The sequence below is a fragment of the Arachis hypogaea genome, chromosome 15 (genome assembly GCF_003086295.3).
Source record: "Arachis hypogaea cultivar Tifrunner chromosome 15, arahy.Tifrunner.gnm2.J5K5, whole genome shotgun sequence".
NCBI classification, from domain to species: domain Eukaryota; kingdom Viridiplantae; phylum Streptophyta; class Magnoliopsida; order Fabales; family Fabaceae; genus Arachis; species Arachis hypogaea.
Genome location: NC_092050.1, coordinates 50,960,566 through 50,982,885, shown reverse-complemented (window position 1 = coordinate 50,982,885; position 22,320 = coordinate 50,960,566). Strand labels below are relative to the sequence as shown.

The 22,320-nt window shown below is 38.9% G+C and overlaps 1 pseudogene; it reads left to right on the top strand.

The window, feature by feature from the left end:
- Positions 1-541: 541 nt before the first annotated feature.
- Positions 542-22,232, top strand: LOC112748387 (protein NRT1/ PTR FAMILY 8.3-like; annotated as a pseudogene).
- Positions 22,233-22,320: the final 88 nt, after the last annotated feature.

Sequence of the window (22,320 nt, the reverse complement as noted above, 5' to 3'; positions counted from 1 at the left end):
GGATTTTGTGCTGTCACCTGCACTCCATTCAGGAGAGGACCTATAAAGAGTGATATATGATTTCCTTTAAACTCCTTATATATCCAAAGCATCCCAATTATACTCAACATAATAAGAGTTATAAAAAAATAAACTCTAAAAAGGGAAAAATGATGGAAAAAAAAAGTTGTTCTCACCGTTGTGCTAGAGCTTTCAAATCTTCGTGCAGTATCAATATATAGATGTCTTACTAGAATATTTACTTGAATCTTTGTATATAAACTAAGCATTGTTGTGGCCCATACTGACAATGCGATTCTTGTAAAACCTAGAGAAAAAGAAAATACAGTAGAAAAATACATTGTAATAATGGAATTTCATTGTATCAAAAACTAGAAGAAAATATAGTAGAAAATTCAAATACTCACCATCGGTGTTAGGTTTGAAGGGAAGAAAAAGTCACTGAAAGAGGATTAGGGTTTGTCCTCGTAAAAGAGGGGAAGAGAAGGGATAGCACGGGAACAGCGATGATTGACGACCCAAAGGTGTTGATGATGGAAGAATGCAGTGGATGAAGGCGCTGAGGAGAAAGGTTTGGAGTGTGAATGGAGAGGAAGATGACTGTGAAGATGACTGTAAAGCTTTCTTTTGGAGTGTGGAGCTCGAGAGCATAGAGGGAGAGTTGGGTTTAACTCAACATTTCTGATGGAATATTTTAAATTACATATGGATTTTCTGTCTGTAATAATTTAATAAAACGTAGCATTTTGTCTGTTTAATTACAGATGGATTTTCTATCTGTAACCATTTCCCAACAAAAGAAATTAATTTTACCGACAGAATTATCGATGGATTTTGTTTTCCGTCTGTAATTTATGCTAATTCATTTTTTTTGTTTTCCGACAAAAAAATCCCTCTGAAATTCTGTCTGTATTTCCGTGGGATAAAATTCATCAAAAATATCCGTTTGTAATAACTAATTTTCTAGTAGTGATGACTTCAAAATCAAATTCTTTTGTTAGATTATGTTAAATACAGGAATTGAATTAGTTTATAGATTTTATGGACTTTGGTTAACGCTTGTTCAAATCTTTTTTTTTTAAGTTTAGTTAAAATAGTAATGATTTGGTCCACTCATTAGATGTGACAGTCTTATAGTGGCGGTTGTTATTGGAAAAATTGTGTAGTAAAAATAAAAGGTATTTGTTTCGGTACGATAATAAATTCATACGTACCGATATGATAAAAACGTGGACAAATAACAAAACGCCACGTGGATTATATTATATCTGTCAGCAGTTGATTTTTTTTAAAAAAATATATATCATATCAATATTTTAACCAAAATATCCTTATAATTTAGTAAAAATAAAAAATATATTTTTATTTAATTTTATAAAAAGACCTAAATATCCTTTTTATATTGGACAAAAACTACCCATTTAAATTAATCAAAATTTTAAATTTAACTAACTTTAATCTTATAATTTTAAATTTTAAATAATTTAACAAATAAAACAAAAATACATTTAGTTATTCATTATTCATGAACACTAAAAAAGATTATTTCAATCTTATTAATACTCTATTACTCCCTCATGAACCTCTGATCATGTTCATATCAAAAAAATTGCATCTGACAAAAAAAATAAAAAAATTCTTCATCGATACTCTCAAAGACTGTCTCTCTCACTCTCAATTCTGCCACCTTCATATTAGTTCAAATCCAAATCAAATGGTAATCGCTTAGATCTTCTCTTGTTTTCTTTTATTTGCTTGTTTGTGTGTTGATTTGGAATGAAAATGATAACAGGCTTCGGATAAGAAACTTGCAAATCCAATGAGAGAGATTAAGGTGCAGAAGCTCGTTCTCAACATCTCCGTGGGTGAGAGTGGAGATCGTCTAAGGTTCGCCTTGCATTGCTTTTTCTCTTAGTTTTTCTTTTTATTTATAATTAAAGTTGTTGTCTATTTTTTTGCAGGTGCTAGAGCAACTTGAAGGCCTCTCCTCCACAGCAATCCTCAGCCAAGACGGCAGTGTTTGGATTCAGCTCTAATTTCCCTCAGGTTATCTTCAATTCTTCTCAATTTCTCTCTCCAAAACTCTCCTTCTTTCTTAGTGCTTTGTTTTCTAGAATCATCTCGTTCTTTTTCTTCCGATAATTTTCCTCCAATTTATCGGATCTGATTTGCATGTGACATATCCTATAGTTTCGGTGTTAATTCGATACATTCGTGCTTTAACCATAGCTGTTTAGTTTTATCAACTGGAGCTAATTGATTAATTTTTTAGATTCTTAATGTTTTACTTGTTAAGTGCAATTTATGATGTAAATTAAGGCTTGGAGGGAGTAATTAGGAATGACTTGGAGTTTTGACTGTGTGATTATCTGATATGAGATGCATTGCATTCCTTTTTATTAGTATGCAAGAACATAAGATCAATCATACACTCATTATTGTTATATATGAAATTGTGTATTCACATCACTTGTGCAAGTAACATGTGGCTGGGGATTTCAAGTGTTTGGTTCATAGAACAAGTCAAGTGATCCTTGCCGATCTAAAATAGTTTTAGTTGTTCTCTTCTTGGTTGGTTTTATGTAGTGCAGTTCAAATATGAGGAAATTACTACTATAATGAAATACAACTATTCATGTAATTCCAGTATTAAATAATTCACATTTTGCTATTCACTATTCACTATTGTATAATTCAATTATTTAAATTAGAAAATTACTACAAGAAAATATAAAGAAAAATATAAAGGAATCATTAGTTTGCTATGCACATAATAAATTCAAAGACTAAATAAATCAAGGACTCTAAGTTTTTTATTTACTTACTACTTCCTTCATTGCTAGAACTGCTTTGCTATATCAACTGTCCTTAATGTATGGCATATATAAAAAATTGAACAATGTCATACCTAACCTACCCCATGTAGACTAACAGAAGGTTTCATTTTCTTTCTTGCTTTTCGTTTACCTTTTTTTTTAATCTTGTCGGTTGACAGTTTTGTATGTTAACATTTTTCTTTTCCTTTTAAAATGTTTATTGCATCAGAAAATTGTATCCTAAAATTTGAAGATTGTGACATTCTTTTTAAGTAACTTCTGATTAAGAATATGCAATTGATAATGGCTCATGTGTTCCAAGCTGCTTTAGACTTCTTCTATTTTACCCTTTTTATTTTTCACAGGCCAATTAACTTCAGAACAGGTTTTCCTGCTCAGCACCTTCTACAACTCCAATTGATTTTTGTTTTAAATGCAATGTAGGTGCCTCGATAAAGCATCTATAGTGTCTGATGCTAAGAGCAAAATTGATTATTTCCCTGATCCATGGAGACTCTGCACTGTGACACAAGTTGAGGAACTGAAGATCTTGCTCTGCATGTTCCCAATTTGGGCTTCAGGAATCATTTTTTGCTGCTGTCTATGACCCTTTGTTCTAGGTGATCATTTATGAAAACTTGTGTTGCCCTCACTGTTTTACATACATGGTGCTTTTTTATACTTATTTTTTCCATGTACCAACCACATTTATCTTTGTATATGGTTCTATAATTTATGCAGGTACTTTCCTCTGTGAATGGTTGGCCTATTATGGAGTTGCCAATAATCTTGTCACCTATCTAACAACTAGACTTCATGAAGGGCCTGTTTCTGCAGCAAGAAATGTTACCATCTTTCAGGGAACATGCTACCTTACGCCTCTGCTTGGATCATTCCTTGCTGATGCATACTGGGGAAGATATTGGACAATCGTTGTGTTCTATGGAAGTTATCTCATTGTAAACTCAAATAAACCTTATTATCATGGCCTAATATCATTGCCTATATGTGTCATTATATTTTTTTTCTTTAGTTGGTTGATGATTGAGGTTTTTATTTTTTTTTACAGGGAATCTGCACATTGACCCTTTCAGCAATCTTTTCAACTCAAAGTGGTGTATTCTTCCTTGGAATCTATTTGATTGCAGTAGGGATTGGTGGGATCAAGCCATGTATATGTCCCTTTGGAGCAGACCAGTTTGATGATACAAATCATAAGGAAAGAGCAAGTAAAGCATTATTCTTCAATTGGAACTACTTCACTAGCAACATTGGTGCACTCATAGTGTTAGTGGGTCCCCAACCAAGTGGGGCCCACAAGTTTAAAAAAAAAAAAAGAAAACAAGAAGTGGCTAAGAGCCACGGGGAGAGAGAGTGAACTTCTTTCAATTTGAAAGAAAGGAAGCAAAGCACAGTGTTGCGGCGTCGAAGAGAAGGGAAAATTTAGGGGAAAAGGGCATGCCAACCTTGATTACATTAGCTTAGTAAACTTGCTCCATTTCTTATGAAATTTTAGTATGTTATTCCTGGTGTAGAGATGAACATTAGGATATAACTTATTTGTTGTACTGCCTTCTCTTTTTCCTGATTTGAGATACCCACTTTTGTGGAGGGTTTATGTTGATTCCACCAGTTTTGGTGATATATTTTGTTGATTGTTGAGATGCCCTAGTGTCACTAGGAAGACTGTTTGTGTACCCATTATTCTGATAGTGGAAGATTTTACTAGACTAGGTCCCGTGGGTTTTTTGTCCCTCTTTTGGGAGTTTTTCCACGTTAAAATTCTGGTGTCTGATTATTGATGAGCGGATATTTTATACGCTTTTTGGGGATAATTTCATATAGTTTAGAGTATGTTTTAGTTAGTTTTTAGTCTATTTCTAGTAGTTTTTAGGAAAAATTTATATTTCTGGACTTTACTATGAGTTGTGTGTTTTTCTGTAATTTCAGGTATTTTTCTGGCTGAAATTGAAGAAGCTGAGCAAAAATCTGATTCAGGCTGAAAAAGGACTGCTGATGCTGTTGGATTCTGACCTCCCTGCACTCAAAGTGGATTTTCTGGAGCTACAGAACTCGAAATGGCATGCTTCCAATTGCGTTGGAAAGTAGACATCCAGGGCTTTCCAGAAATATATAATAGTCCATACTTTGCACAAGGATAGATGACGTAAACTGGCGTTCAACGCCAGTTCTCTGCCCATTTCTGGCGTCCAACGCCAGAAAAGGATCAAAAACTGGAGTTGAACGCCCAAACTGGCATAAAAACTGGCATTCAACTCCACAAATAGCCTCTGCACGTGAATTGCTTAAAGTCTCAGCCCCAGCACACACCAAGTGGGCCCCAGCACACCAAGTGGGCCCCAGAAGTGGATCTCTGCATCATCCATCATAGTCCACGCGTATTTTGTAACCCTAGGCTACTAGTTTAGTATTTAAACAACTTTTAGAAACTTATTCTGTATCTCATGACATTTCAGATCTAAACTTTGTATTCGCTGACGGCATGAGTCTCTAAACCCCATTGTTGGGGGTGAGGAGCTCTGCTGTGTCTCAATGAATTAATGCAAGTATTTCTGTTTCCCATTCAAACACGCTTGTTCCTATCTAAGATGTTCATTCGCACTTAACTGTGATGAAGGTGATGACCCGTGACATTCATCACCTTCCTCAAACCATGAACGTGTGCCTGACAACCACCTCCGTTCTACATCCGACTGAATGAGTATCTCTTAGATTCCTTAATCAGAATCTCCGTGGTATAAGCTAGAACTGATGGCGGCATTCATGAGAATCCGGAAAGTCTAAACCTTGTCTGTGGTATTCCGAGTAGGATTCAATGATTGAATGACTGTGACGAGCTTCAAACTCCTGAAGGCTGGGCGTTAGTGACAGACGCAAAAGGATAGTAAATCCTATTCCAACCGGATCGAGAACCAACCGGTGATTAGCCGTGCTGTGACAGAGCGCGTGAGCGTAGTTTTCACTGGAAGGATGGAAGGTAGCCATTGACAACGGTGATCCACCAACACACAGCTTGCCATAGGAGGACGTGCGTGCGTGAATCAGAAGACAGAGGAAAGCAGAGATTTAGAGGACAAAGCATCTCCAAAACTCCAACATATTATCCATTATTGCACAACAAGTAACTTTTAATTTATGCTCTACTGGTTATTCACAATTCAACTGATAAACATAATTGACTTCCTGACTAAGATTTACAAGATAACCATAGATTGCTTCAAGCCAACAATCTCTGTGGGATTCGACCCTTACTCACGTAAGGTATTACTTGGACGACCCAGTGCACTTGCTGGTTAGTTGTGCGAAGTTGTAAGAGAGTAATGTGAACATTAACATTACAATTTCGTGCATCAAGTTTTTGGCGCCGTTGCCGGGGACTGTTCGTGTTTGAACAACTGACGGATTATTTTGTTGCTTAGATTAGGAAAAATCTTTCTTTTTTTTTTGGTTTAGAGTCTTTTATTAATTACCCCTTGTTAAAATACTTTAAACTTATAGCTCAGTTATTTAGAACGTGGTGTTTATGTTCATGATAATTGGCTATCATATTTTTAAAAACCTTTTTCAAAAATAATTTTTCTATTAAATCCTGTGCCAAACTTTAAGTTTGGTGTTTTCAAAAATAATCTTTCTTAAAATTTTTGAAGGTCCCATAACTCATTTGGCTAGAACATTAATTCGATTGGGTTAGAATCTTTTATACTCTTTTCAAAACCTTCTTTTTCAAAAATATTTTTTTTTATTTTTATTAAATCTTGTGCCAAACTTTAAGTTTGGTGTTTTCTTGTTGATTCCCCTTTGATTTTCGAAAATTTTGGTTTGGTTTTCTAAAAATTTTAAGTTTGGTGTTCTTCCTTCATGTTCTTGTGTTCTTGTGAGTCTTCAAAGTGTTCTTGAGTTTCCTTGTGTCTTGATCTTAAAATTTTTAAGTTTGGTGTTCTTTGGTGTTTTCCCTCCAAAATTTTCAAAAACAAGGAGCATTAGATCTAAAAAAATTTTAAATCTTGTACTATCTTATTGTTTTTCTCTCTCCTCACTAAATTCAAAAATATCTTTTCAAAATATCTCTTCTAACTTCCTAACTTCTTATCTTTTCAAATTTGTTTCAACTAACTAACTAACTTTTTGTTTGTTAACTGTCTCAAAACTACCTAACTAACTCTCTCTCTCTAATTTTCGAAAATATCTTCCCTCTTTTTCAAAAAATTTCATTTTTTAATTAATTATTTTTAATTTTTTTTACGAAAAAAAAATTTATTTCAAAATTCAAATTCTTTTTAGTTATTTTATTTTATTTAAGTATTTACTTCTTATAAAATAAAATAAATAAAAAGGTAAATCAGTCCAAGTTATATCCATAGATCCATCATGGACATAAGTGGAGATGGACAGTCCAGGAGGACTTTGGGGTCATATTCTAACCCCTCTACTGCTTTGTATGGGAGTAGCATATGCATACCCTCCATTGGAGTTAGTAGCTTTGAGTTGAATCCTCAGCTCATTATCATGGTGCAGCAAAGTTGCCAGTATTCCGGTCTTCCACAGAAAGAACCTACAGAGTTTCTGGCACAATTTTTACAAATTGCTGACACAGTACATGATAAGGAAATAGATCAGGATGTCTACAGACTATTACTGTTTCCATTTGCTGTAAAAGATCAAGCTAAAAGGTGGTTAAATAACCAACCTAAGGCCAGTATAAGAACATGGAAACAGCTGACAGAAAAATTCCTGAATCAATATTTCCCTCCAAAAAGGATGACACAGCTAAGGCTGGACATCCAAGGCTTTAAACAAGGAGATAATGAATCTCTTTATGATGCCTGGGAGAGATACAGAGAGATGCTACGAAAATGCCCCTCTGAAATGTTTTCAGAGTGGGTTCAGTTAGACATCTTCTACTATGGGCTTGCAGAAGGAGCTCAGATGTCTTTAGATTACTCAGCTGGTGGATCTATCCATATGAAAAAGACAATTGAAGAAGCTCAAGAGCTCATTGATACAGTTGCCAGGAATCAGCATCTGTATCTAAGCAGCAACCCTTCCATGAATGAAGAGGTTAAAACAATAACTGCTGAATTCAGTACTGTAAAACAAGCTGCTGAATTCAATCATCAATTAGATTTTCTAACAAAGCAGCTAGCTGAATTCAAAGACAGGTTACAGGAGACAAGGATAGCTAATATACATATGGAAGAACAGTTTAAGCAAACAAAGCAGCAGCTATCAAAGCAAATAGCAGAAGAATGCCAAGCAGTTCAATTAAGAAGTGGGAAAACATTAAATGCCCCACCTCAAGGCATCAAAAATTCAAGAAATGAGCAACCCACCAAATATCCCCCTGAGGATAGTAAGAGCCCAGGGAAAAATAATTCTGGCACTAAAACGCCAGAAAATGGGTGGAAGGCTGGCGCTGAACGCCCAGACCATGCCCAAAACTGGCGTTCAGCGCCAGAAACAAGGCAGGATTGGCGTTCAACGCCAGAAATGGGCAAGAATCTGGCGTTGAACGCCCAACAGGGGCACATTTCTGGCGTTCAGGCGCCAGGAACAGACAGTGAGTTGGCGTCTAACGTCACTCCAGCTTCTAACTCTGGTACGCAATTGCCAGAGAGGGATCAGACACACAAAAGTGCTGATAACAACCCCTCTAAAAAGGCTTCTTTAACCACTAAGGTTGAGGAATATAAAGCCAAGATACCTTATCCTCAAAAACTCCGGAAAGAGGAGCAGGATAAGCAATTTGCTCGCTTTGCAGATTATCTAAGGACTCTTGAAATAAAGATTCCATTTGCAGAGGCACTTGAGCAAATACCTTCTTATGCCAAGTTCATGAAAGAGATCTTGAGTCATAAAAAAGAGTGGAGAGAAACAGAAAGAGTTCTCCTCACTGAAGAATGCAGTGCAGTCATTCTGAAAAGCTTTCCTGAAAAGCTTAAAGACCCTGGGAGTTTTCTGATACCATGCATATTAGAAGGTGATTGCACCAAGACAGCTTTATGCGATCTTGGGGCAAGCATCAACCTAATACCTGCATCCACTATCAGGAAGCTTGGCTTAACTGAAGAAGTTAAACCAACCCGGATATGTCTACAACTTGCTGATGGTTCCACTAAATACCCATCAGGCGTAATTGAGGACATGATTGTCAGAGTTGGGCCATTCGCCTTTCCCACTGACTTTGTTGTGCTGGAAATGGAGGAGCACAAGAGTGCCACTCTCATTCTAGGAAGACCCTTCCTAGCAACTGGACGATCCCTCATTGACGTCCAACAAGGGGAAATAACCCTGAGAGTCAACGATGACGAGTTCAAGTTGAACGCTGTCAAAGCCATGCAGCATCCAGACACATCAACAGACTGCATGAAAGTTGACCTTATTGACTCTTTGGTAGAAGAGATCAACATGGCTGAGAGTCTCGAATCAGAGTTGGAAGACATCTTTAAAGATGTTCAGCCTGATTTGGAGGATTCAGGGGACATGAAAGAGCCTCTGAACTTTCTTCTGAAAGAGGAAAAACCTCATAAACCAGAGCTCAAGCCACTGCCACCATCCTTGAAATATGTATTTCTAGGAGAAGGTGACACTTTCCCAATGATCATAAGCTCTGCTTTAAATTCACAGGAAGAGAAAGCACTTATTCAAGTGCTAAGGACACACAAGAAAGCTCTTGGGTGGTCCATAGGTGATCTTAAGGGCATAAGCCCAGCTAGATGCATGCACAAAATCCTATTGGAGGATAATGCCAAACCAGTGGTTCAACCACAGAGGCGGCTAAATCCAGCCATGAAGGAAGTGGTGCAGAAAGAGGTCACCAAATTACTAGAGGCTGGGATTATTTATCCCATTTCTGATAGCCCCTGGGTGAGCCCTGTTCAAGTCGTCCCAAAAAAGGGAGGCATGACAGTGATTCATAATGAAAAAAATGAACTGGTTCCTACAAGAACAGTTACAGGGTGGCGCATGTGTATTGACTACAGAAGGCTCAATACAGCCACCAGAAAGGATCATTTTCCTTTACCATTCATAGACCAGATGCTAGAGAGACTAGCAGGTCATGATTATTACTGCTTTTTGGATGGCTACTCAGGCTATAACCAGATTGCAATAGATCCCCAGGATCAAGAGAAAACAGCATTCACATGTCCATCCGGAGTGTTTGCTTACAGAAGGATGCCCTTTGGGCTATGCAATGCACCTGCAACCTTCTAGAGATGCATGCTCTCTATTTTCTCTGATATGGTGGAAAAATTTCTGGAAGTCTTCATGGATGACTTCTCAGTATATGGAGACTCATTCAGCTCCTGTCTTGATCACCTGAAACTTGTTCTGAAAAGATGCCAAGAAACCAACCTAGTTTTAAACTGGGAAAAGTGTCACTTCATGGTGACTGAAGGAATTGTTCTTGGGCATAAGATCTCAAACAAGGGAATAGAGGTGGATCAAGCAAAAATAGAGGTAATTGAAAAATTACCACCACCTGCCAATGTTAAGGCAATCAGAAGCTTTCTGGGGCATGCAGGATTCTATAGGAGGTTTATAAAGGATTTTTCAAAAATCGCAAAACCTCTAAGCAATCTGCTAGCTGCTGACACGCCATTTGTGTTTGACACAGCATGCCTGCATGCGTTTGAAACGCTGAAAGCTAAGCTGGTCTCAGCACCAGTCATTTCTGCACCAGACTGGACATTGCCATTTGAGTTAATGTGTGATGCCAGTAATCATGCCATTGGTGCAGTATTGGGACAGAGGCATGACAAGCTTCTGCATGTCATTTATTATGCCAGCCGCGTTCTAAATGATGCCCAGAAAAATTACACAACCACAGAAAAAGAACTACTTGCAGTGGTTTACGCCATTGACAAGTTCAGATCATACTTAGTAGGATCAAAAGTGATTGTGTATACCGACCATGCTGCTCTTAAATATCTACTCACAAAGCAGGATTCAAAACCCAGGCTCATCAGATGGGTATTGCTTCTGCAAGAGTTTGATATAGAAATAAGAGACAGAAAAGGGACAGAGAACCAAGTAGCTGATCATCTGTCCCGGATAGAGCCAGTGGAAGGGACGTCCCTCCCCTTCCTTGAGATCTCTGAGACATTCCCTGATGAGCATCTATTTGCCATTCAGGAAGCACCATGGTTTGCCGATATTGCAAACTATAAAGCTGCAAGGTTTATACCCAAGGAGTACAATAGAATACAAAAAAAGAAACTAATTACTGATGCAAAGTACTACTTGTGGGATGAACCCTATCTCTTTAAGAGATGTGCAGACGGAATTATCCGTAGGTGTGTCCCCAGAGAGGAAGCACAGAGAATCCTATGGCATTGCCATGGATCTCAATATGGAGGCCATTTCGGAGGTGAGCGAACAGCCACCAAGGTCCTCCAATGTGGCTTCTATTGGCCCACACTCTATAAAGATTCCCGAGAATTTGTACGTAATTGTGACAGTTGCCAAAGAGCTAGTAATCTGCCTCATGGTTACGCCATGCCTCAACAAGGAATCTTGGAAATAGAGTTGTTTGATGTATGGGGAATTGACTTCATGGGACCTTTCCCACCATCATACTCAAACACTTATATTCTGGTGGCAGTTGACTATGTATCAAAATGGGTTGAGGCTATTGCCACACCCACCAATGATACTAAAACAGTGCTGAAGTTCCTCCAGAAACATATCTTTAGCAGGTTTGGTGTCCCTAGAGTGTTAATCAGTGATGGGGGCACTCACTTCTGCAATAAACAGCTTTACTCTGCCATGGTTCGGTATGGAATTCGCCACAAAGTGGCCATTCCATATAATCCACAAACCAACGGGCAAGCTGAAGTCTCTAACAGAGAATTAAAGAGAATCCTGGAACAGACAGTAAATACCCGTAGAAAGGATTGGGCAAGGAGCTTGGATGATGCTCTGTGGGCTTACAGAACAGCATTCAAGACCCCTATAGGGACCTCTCCATACCAACTTGTGTATGGTAAGGCATGTCACCTGCCCGTGGAACTGGAACATAAAGCTTATTGGGCAACCAGATTCCTAAATTTAGATGCCAAATTAGCAGGAGAAAAACGATTGCTCCAGCTAAATGAGCTAGAAGAATTCAGATTCACAGCTTTCGAAAATGCCAAACTTTATAAAGAAAAATAAAAAAAATGGCATGACAGAAAGCTGTCATCTAGAATCTTTGCACCAGGACAGAAGGTCCTGTTGTTTAACTCTAGACTCAGGCTATTCCCCGGGAAACTGAAATCCCGGTGGAGGGGACCATACGTGATTACAAGTGTGTCACCATATGGTTATGTGGAGCTTCAAGATATTGATTCTGATAAGAAGTTCATTATCAATGGACAGAGAATCAAGCATTATCTTGAAGGCAACACTGAGCAGGAATGCTCAAGGCTGCAGCTAGATTAAAAGCTCAGCAAGGTCCAGCTAAAGACAATAAAGAAGCGCTTGCTGGGAGGCAACCCAGCCATGGGGCAACAATCCTCTAAGCATTTTGCCCTATTTCTATCTTTATTTTTTATATAGAGTTCATTGACAACAAGGTAAATAATCATTTACAGAAGACCTCGGCACACAAAACAGGGTAAAAGAGCTCAATGGCAAGAAAACGCCAGTAAAGGGGCATTTTGGGCGTTCAGCGCCCAAAATGGGCATCCACTGGGTGCTGAACGCCAGTAATGGCAGCATTTGGGCGTTCAACGCCAGAAATGGCCACCCACTGGGCGTTGAACACCAGGAATGGCAGCAACTGGGCGCTGAACACCCAGGAGATCAGCATTTGGGCGCTGAACGCCCAAAACAGGCAGTGTTTGGGCGTTCAAACGCCAAGAGGACAGGAAGGAGCCAAATCCAAGCAATCCCACACGTATTTCCATTTTAATTTCAAATTTTATGCTTCAATGCATGATTTTTACATGAACATATCAAGAACCCTGATTTCTAAAAACCTTAATTTCTAAAAATCCATCTTTCCAAATTCAATCCAACTCTTTTCAAAATCTTTTCTGAAAAATCTATCTTTTTCAAAATCTATCTTTTTCACTCAAAAATCTTTTCAACTAATCCATATCTTTTTCAATATCTTTTTCATATTATCTTTTTCAAAATCCAGAATTATCTTTTTCAAAAATCTATCCTATCTTTTCAAAATTAAACTATATCTTCTATCTTATCTTTTTCAACTCAATCTTTTTATCTTATCTCCTCTAATTTTTCGAAAATCCACCCCTCCCCCCCCCTTTAAATTGGGTTCGGCCTCCCCCCTCCTTCATCAACAAGTGCTACTCAATCTCCTTCTATCCCTCTCCTTTCTTTTCTTTTGCTTGAGGACAAGCAAACCTCTAAGTTTGGTGTGTTTTTCCGAAATCACTAAGATCATGGCTCCCAAAGGGAAACAATACACTACTAGAGACAAGAAAGAGAGCGTTCCAAAACCACTTTGGAATCAAGGGAAGTTCTTATCTAAAGAACATTCAGACCATTATCTTAAAGTAATGGGTCTGAGATCAGTGATCCCGGAAGTTAGATTCGATCTGAAAGAAGATGAATATCCGGAGATCCAGGAGCAAATTCGAATCAGGAACTGGGAAGTCCTAGCTAATCCTGAAACGAAAGTAGGAAGGAACATGGTCCAGGAGTTCTATGCTAATATGTGGCAGACTGACAAGCAAAGACTATCTGGAACAGCCTGCTACGAATTTCGGACCATGGTCAGGGGAAAGATTGTTCATACCACCCCTGACAAGATCAGAGAGATATTAAAGCTACCTCAGCTAAAGGATGATCCAGACTCCTTCAACAGGAGGATGATGAGAGTAGACATTGGCCTGGATAAGATTCTAAAGGACATCTGTATCCCTGAAGCCAGGTGGACCACCAACACAAAGGGCGTCCCAAATCAACTCAAGAGGGAGGATCTCAAACCAGTTGCCAAAGGATGGCTGGACTTCATTGGGCGTTCTCTGTTGCCCACCAGCAACCGTTCTGAAGTCACAGTTAAAAGAGCAGTGATGATTCATCGCATCATGATGGGAAAGGAAGTGGAGGTTCATCAGCTGATTTCAACAGAGCTCTATAAGATCGCTAACAAAAATTCAAGAGAGGCCAGGTTGGCTTATCCAAGCGTGATTTCTCTGCTCTGCAAGGACGCTGGAGTCAAGATGGGAATAACTGAATATATCCTAATTGAAAAGTCAATCACCAAAGCATCAATGGAGAGACAACAAGCACAGGAGGATCCTATAAAGAAAAGAGCACAGGAATTCCTCCCAGAGATTCCTCAAACAGAATATTGGGAATATCTTGAGACGTCTGTCACCAAGATACAGGAAGCTATGGAGCAAATAATAAAACAACAGAAGGAACACAGTCAAATGCTGACCCATATGCTTAAAGAACAAGAGGAGCAGGGACGTGACTTAAGGGAACTGAAGCGCCAAAAGTCTTCTGTGATACCAAGCCTCCCAAGGATCAGAGGAACCCCCATACCCCAGAATAAAGGTTGTTAAATTCCAATTTCTGCCTTAACTCTGTGACAGTGTCCGTATAAAAAGTACCTTAGAAGTCATATAGTAGTAATTAGTATCTATTTTGATTTTATCTCTAATTAAGCTATGGTTTATTTTTCTCATCATCATTAAACATGAATAAAGTAGTAGATCTTTTGAATAAGAAGCAATAAAATTTCGAGTTTAAATAAAACAAATTCTAATTGGTTAAATGTGGTGGCAATGCTTTTTGTCTTCTGAATGAATGTTTGAACAGTGCATATGTCTTTTGAATTTGTTGTTTAAGACTGTTAAATATGTTGGCTCTTGAAAGAACAATGAACATGAGACATGTTATTGATAATCTGAAAAATCATAAAAATGATTCTTGAAGCAAGAAAAAGCAGCAAAGAACAAAGCTTGCAAAAAAAAAAAAAAAAAGCAAGCAGAAAAAGCCAATAACCCTTAAAACCAAAAGGCAAGGGCAATTAAAAAGGATCCCAAGGCTTTGAGCATCAGTGGATAGGAGGGCCTAAAGGACTGAAATCCTGGTCTAAGCAGCTAAACCAAGCTGTCCCTAACCATGTGCTTGTGGCGTGCAGGTGTCAAGTGAAAACTTGAGACTGAGCGGTTAAAGTCAAGGTCCAAAGCAAAAAGAAGAGTGTGCTTAAGAACTCTGGACACCTCTAATTGGGGACTTTAGCAAAGCTGAGTCACAATCTGAAAAGGTTCACCCAATTATGTGTCTGTGGCATTTATGTATCCGGTAGTAATACTGGAAAACAAAGTGCTTAGGGCCACGGCCAAGACTCATAAAGAAGCTGTGTTCAAGAATCATCACACTGAACTAAGAGAATCAATAACACTATCTGAATTCTGAGTTCCTATAGATGCCAATCACTCTGAGCTTCAATGGATAAAGTGAGATGCCAAAACTGTTCAGAAGCAAAAAGCTACTAGTCCCGCTCATCTAATTAGAATCTGAGCTTCAATCAAAAACTCTGAGATATTATTGCTTCTCAACCTATTAGTCTTCTATTTTATTTGTCTAGTTGCTTGAGGACAAGCAACTGTTTAAGTTTGGTGTTGTGATGAGCGGATATTTTATACGCTTTTTGGGGATAATTTCATATAGTTTAGAGTATGTTTTAGTTAGTTTTTAGTCTATTTCTAGTAGTTTTTAGGAAAAATTTATATTTCTGGACTTTACTATGAGTTGTGTGTTTTTCTGTAATTTCAGGTATTTTTCTGGCTGAAATTGAAGAAGCTGAGCAAAAATCTGATTCAGGCTGAAAAAGGACTGCTGATGCTGTTGGATTCTGACCTCCCTGCACTCAAAGTGGATTTTCTGGAGCTACAGAACTCGAAATGGCATGCTTCCAATTGAGTTGGAAAGTAGACATCCAGAGCTTTCCAGAAATATATAATAGTTCATACTTTGCACAAGGATAGACGACGTAAACTGGCGTTCAACGCCAGTTCTCTGCCCATTTCTGGCGTCCAGCGCCAAAAAAGGATCAAAAACTGGAGTTGAACGCCCAAACTGGCATAAAAACTGGCGTTCAACTCCACAAATGGCCTCTGCACGTGAATTGCTTAAAGTCTCAGCCCCAGCACACACCAAGTGGGCCCCAGCACACCAAGTGGGCCCCAGAAGTGGATCTCTGCATCATCCATCAAAGTCCACGCGTATTTTGTAACCCTAGGCTACTAGTTTAGTATTTAAACAACTTTTAGAAACTTATTCTGTATCTCATGACATTTCAGATCTAAACTTTGTATTCGCTGACGGCATGAGTCTCTAAACCCCATTGTTGGGGGTGAGGAGCTCTGCTGTGTCTCAATGAATTAATGCAAGTATTTTTGTTTCCCATTCAAACACGCTTGTTCCTATCTAAGATGTTCATTCGCGCTTAACTGTGATGAAGGTGATGACCCGTGACATTCATCACCTTCCTCAAACCATGAACGTGTGCCTGACAACCACCTCCGTTCTACATCCGACTGAATGAGTATCTCTTAGATTCCTTAATCAGAATCTCCGTGGTATAAGCTAGAACTGATGGCGGCATTCATGAGAATCCGGAAAGTCTAAACCTTGTCTGTGGTATTCCGAGTAGGATTCAATGATTGAATGACTGTGACGAGCTTCAAACTCCTGAAGGCTGGGCATTAGTGACAGACGCAAAAGGATAGTAAATCCTATTCCAACCGGATCGAGAACCAACCGGTGATTAGCCGTGCTGTGACAGAGCGCGTGAGCGTAGTTTTCACTGGAAGGATGGAAGGTAGCCATTGACAACGGTGATCCACCAACACACAGCTTGCCATAGGAGGACATGCGTGCGTGAATCAGAAGACAGAGGAAAGCAGAGATTTAGAGGACAAAGCATCTCCAAAACTCCAACATATTATCCATTACTGCACAACAAGTAACTTTTAATTTATGCTCTACTGGTTATTCACAATTCAACTGATAAACATAATTGACTTCCTGACTAAGATTTACAAGATAACCATAGATTGCTTCAAACCAACAATCTCCGTGGGATTCGACCCTTACTCACGTAAGGTATTACTTGGACGACCCAGTGCACTTGCTGGTTAGTTGTGCGAAGTTGTAAGAGAGTAATGTGAACATTAACATTACAATTTCGTGCATCAATTATTTAATTTCTGCCATTATAATTGTTGCTTGGAGTATCTTTGGTATTACCTATTTAATCGCACAGGTTGTGGAAAAATTATTTTTGGTACTTCCGCTATTAGACAGGTTCTTGTTTTGAACCTTTGTTGAGATTTTCCCAACAAAGTGGTATCTAGAGCTTTGGTTGGTTATCTCTGTGCTGATTAAATGGAGGAAAATATTCATGGACCGAATATGGTCAAATTGAATTCCCAAAATTATTCAATTTGGAAGACCCTCATGGAAGATATGCTATATAGCAAGGACTTGTATGATCATGTGGAAGGGGATAAATCCAAAGGTACTAAATCCGATGCTGAATGGAAGAAGCTGAATCGGAAGGCAGTTGCTTTGATTAGGCAATGGCTTGATCTTAGCGTGTATCCACATGTTGACACCAAAACAAATGCCGAGAAGATGTGGAAGAAATTGAAGGAGTTATATGAGAGAAAAAATGTGCAAAACAAAGCATTCTTGATTAGGAAGCTTGTCAATATGAGTATGTTGAAGGTAAATCAATGCCGGAGCACTTGAGCATTTTTAGGAGACAGTGAACCAACTGACAAATAATGAAATCACATTGAATGATGAGTTGCAAGCCTGTTGTTGTTGAGCTCTTTGCCTGATAGTTGGGAAGTTCTGGTTGTGACACTGACTAACTCAGCTCCAAAAGGAAAGTTGACGTTAGCAATGGTCAAAGAGAGCATGTTGAATGAAGAAGCCAGAAGAAGAGAGCGAGGTTTGACTAATACCTCCTCCCAGTCACAAGCCCTTGTTTCAGAGTCACTGGGGAGAAGTCAAAGTAGAAAACCTCACAATTCTGACAGGTCAGAGAGTCGAAGCAAGTTAAGAGGAAAGTACAAGCCAAGAAAAGAGTTTATTTGTCACCATTGTGGCAAGCCGGGGCATATCAAGAGGTATTGTAGGTTCTTGAAAAGAGAACAATCAAGGGGAAGAAACAAAGACAAAGGTAAAGATAGTGATAAAGAGACAGCTGTTATTGTTTATGAAGATGTTCTTATCACATATGATGAAAATTATGTGAATCTTGTCTGTGATGATTCTACTTGGATTATGGACTCTGGTGCCTCTTGTCATGTCACTCCGAGGCATGAATTTTTCACTTCTTATACTGCTGGAAATTTTGGCAAAATCAAATTGGGAGATAAAGGAGTGTGTGATATCATTGGTATGGATGATTTGTGGCTTGAAACCAACATGGGATGCAAGTTGCAGTTGAAAAATGTTAGACATACACCAGATATGCAGTTCAATCTCATTTCAGTGAAGGCATTGGATCAAGAGGGGTCTTGCACTTCCTTTGGTAGTGGAAAATGCAAGATTACCAAAGGAGCTCTCATTGTTGCTAAAGAAGACAATAGTCTCACTACTCTCTACCGGTTGCAAGCAAAGTTGTGCAAAGAAGATGTGAATGTCGCTGATGATTCCTCTTCTGATTTGTGGCATATACGTCTTGATCACTTGAGCGAGAAAGGACTAAGCGTCTTGGCCAAGAAGCACTCACTTCCAGTGAAAGGTACAACTTTAAATACTTGCACTCATTGTTTTGTTTGAAAGCATGCTAGAGTATCATTTCATAATTCTGGACCTCATAGGAGATCACATGTTCTAGATTTAGTTCACACTGATGTTTGCACTATGGATGCTAAGACACTAGGTGGTGCATCATATTTTGTTACTTTTATTGATGATTATTCTCGAAAAGTGTGGGCTTTTGTTTTGAAATCTAAAGACCAGGTGCTCAGAATCTTCAAACACTTTCATGCAAGTGTTGAAAGAGAAACAGGAAGGAAATTGAAATGTGTTCGAGCAGATAATGGTGGTGAATACAGGGGTCCGTTTGAGGAGTATTGTAAAGGACATGGGATCAAGCTTGAGAAGATGGTTCCTAAGACTCCTCAACATAATGGAGTTGCAGAGAGAATGAATCGCACTATGAATGATAGAGTAAGGTGTATGCTCTCTCATGCAAAGTTGCCTAAATCCTTTTGGGGTGAAGCGATAAGGACTGCAGTAGATCTTATCAACCTTTCTCCTTCAGTTCCACTTAATGGTGATGTTCCAGAGAAAGTTTGGAGAGGGAAAGATGTCTCCTATAGTCACTTGAGAGTGTTCGGCTGCAGGGCTTTTGTTCACATTCCAAGAGATGAAAGGTCTAAACTTGATGGAAAGTCAAAGCAGTGTATCTTCATGGGTTATGGTCACGAAGACTTTGGTTACAGATTATGGGATCCGGTGAGCAAGAAGATAATTAGAAGCCGATATGTGATTTTTCTTGAAGACCAAACTATTGAAGATCTTGAGAAGACAGATAAGCCAACAGTAACTGTTAGACATTCTGTTGATGATGAACCTGGTCCTTCCACTAGACCTCCTGTTGATGGAGGAGATGTGCAAGTTGATAATGATGGTGATGATTTGCATGATGAACCTACACCTCAATCTGAGGTGCCAGATGTTGAAGTTCCACCTGAACCACCAGTTGAGCCTGAATTGAGAAGATCTACTAGAGAGCGTCATCCTTCTCAGAAATACTCTCCTCATGAGTATGTGATGAACACTGAGACTGGGGAGCCAGAGAGCTACCAGGAAGCTATGTCTGATGAGCATAAAGAAGATTGGTTGAAGGCCATGCAAGAAGAAATGAAATCCTTGCATGAGAATCATACTTTTGAATTGGTGAAGTTGCCGAAGGGTAAGAGAGCATTCAAGAATAAATGGGTGTTCAAATTGAAAGCGGATGAAAATGTCTCACGGCCAAGGTACAAAGCTCGATTGGTTGTGAAAGGCTTTGAGCAAAAGAAAGGTATTGATTTTGAGGAGATTTTCTCTCCAGTTGTGAAGATGTCCTCTATTCGAGTTGTGCTTGGATTAGCGGCTAGCTTGAATTTAGAGGTTGAGCAGCTTGATGTGAAGACTACATTCCTTCACGGTGACATAGATAAAGAAATTTACATGGAGCAACCAGAGGGTTTCGAGGTTAAAGGAAAGGAGCATCTTGTATGCAAGTTGAAGAGCTTATATGGGTTGAAGCAAGCGCCAAGGCAGTGGTACACGAAGTTTGATTCCTTCATGGAAGGTCATGGGTATAGTAAGACTTCTTCTGATCATTGTGTCTATGTTAAGAAATTCTCTGATGGTGATTTTATAATTCTCTTGCTTTATGTTGATGACATGTTGATTGTTGGTCATGACACTAAGAAGATTGAAAGTCTTAAGAAAGACTTGAACAGATCCTTTGCTATGAAGGATTTGGGTCCTGCAAAGAAAATCCTTGGCATGAGTATCACTCGTCACAGGAAGAATAGAAAACTATGGTTGTCACAGCAGAAGTATATTGAGAAGGTTTTAGAGAGGTTTAGCATGAGTAATTCCAAACCTGTTAGTACTCCACTTGCTAGTCATTTCAAGCTGAGTTCGCAGCAATGTCCTACAAGTGAGAAAGAGAAAGCAGAAATGAAGAAGATTCCATATGCATCTGCAGTTGGCAATTTGATGTATGCTATGGTTTGCACCAGGCCGGATATTGCTCATGCCGTTGGAGTTGTTAGTCGGTTTTTCTCTAATCCTGGCAAGGAACACTGGCAAGCAGTGAAGTAGATTCTCAGATACCATAATGGTACTTTCAGAGTTTGTTTATGCTTTGGAAGTGGCCAACCTGGGTTGGATGATTACACAGATGCGGATATGGCTAGGGATCTTGATTCAAGAAAGTCTACTTCTGGTTATATGATGACTTTTGCAGGGGGAGCTGTGTCATGGCAATCTCGACTTTAGAAATGTGTTGCTTTGTCTACTACAGAGGCAGAATACATTGCTGTTGTTGAAGCTTCTAAGGAACTCTTGTGGATGAAGAAATTTCTACAAGAGTTAGGCATCAATCAAGAGAATTTTGTGTTGTTTTGTGACAGTCAGAGTGCTATCCATCTCAGCAAAAATCCGACGTTTCATTCCAGATCGAAGCACATAGAGGTGAGGTATCATTGGATACGTCAAGCCTTGAGATGAAGTCATATGCACTAGAGAAGATCCATACTGATGATAATGGTTCAGATATGATGACTAAGAGTTTACCTGCAGTGAAGTTTGATTCCTGCAAAGAGAAGACGGGCTTGGTGGAGCAGCCTATCCCCACTTGAGTTGGTGAGGGAGAGATTTGTTGGTGGGTCCCCAACCAAGTGGGGCCCACAAGTTTTAAAAGAAAAAAAATAAAAGAAAACAAGAAGTGGCTAAGAGCCACGGGGAGAGAAAGTGAACTTCTTTCAATTTGAAAGAAAGGAAGCGAAGCACAGTACTGCGGCGTCGAAGAGAAGAGAAAATTTGGGGGAAAAGGGCATGCCAACCTTGATCACATTGACTTGGTAAACTTGCTCCATTTCTTATGAAATTTTAGTATGTTATTCATGGTGTAGAGATGCACATTAGGATATAACTTATTTGTTGTACTGCCTTCTCTTTTGCCTTATTTGAGATACCCACTTTTGTAGAGGGTTTATGTTGATTCCACCAGTTTTGGTGATGTATTTTGTTGATTGTTGAGATGCCCTAGTGTCACTAGGAAGACTGTTTGTGTATCCATTATTCTGATAGTGGAAGATTTTACTAGACTAGGTCTCGTGGGTTTTTTGTCCCTCTTTTGGGGGTTTTTTCACGTTAAAATTATGGTGTCTGATTATTTAATTTCTGCCATTATAATTGTTGCTTGGAGTATCTTTGGTATTACCTATTTAATCGCACAGGTTGTGAGAAAATTATTTCTGGTGCTTCCGCTGTTAGACAGGTTCTTGTTTTAAACTTGTGTTGAGTTTTCCCAACACATAGCAACCACCATATTGGTATGGACCGAAGAAAATATAGGACGGGGACTCGGATATGGCATTGTAGCGTCGTTTATTGGTATTGCAATGATAGTGTTCTTTCTTGGTACATGTACCTACCGGTTTCTTAGGCCAGGCGGAAGTCCTATTACAACTTACAAGAATCTGCCAAGTGGCTGTTGCTTCTTTACATAAGACAAAATTGGAGGTACCTCAAGATACCTCTTTCCTCTATGAAACTGTGGCAGAGAATTCATCTGTTGAAGGAAGTCTTAAACTCGAGCATTATACTCATTATTTCAAGTCTCAGATTACTAGGATCCTTGTGTACTTAAGTTTATTCTATTTGGTTCAAAGGCAGTGTATGCATTGATGGCTGGGTTACAAGATTAAGTATATCGTTCTGATACTTGAACTGTGTTAAAAGGGGATTAAATAATAAAAGGCTCATCCAAACACTA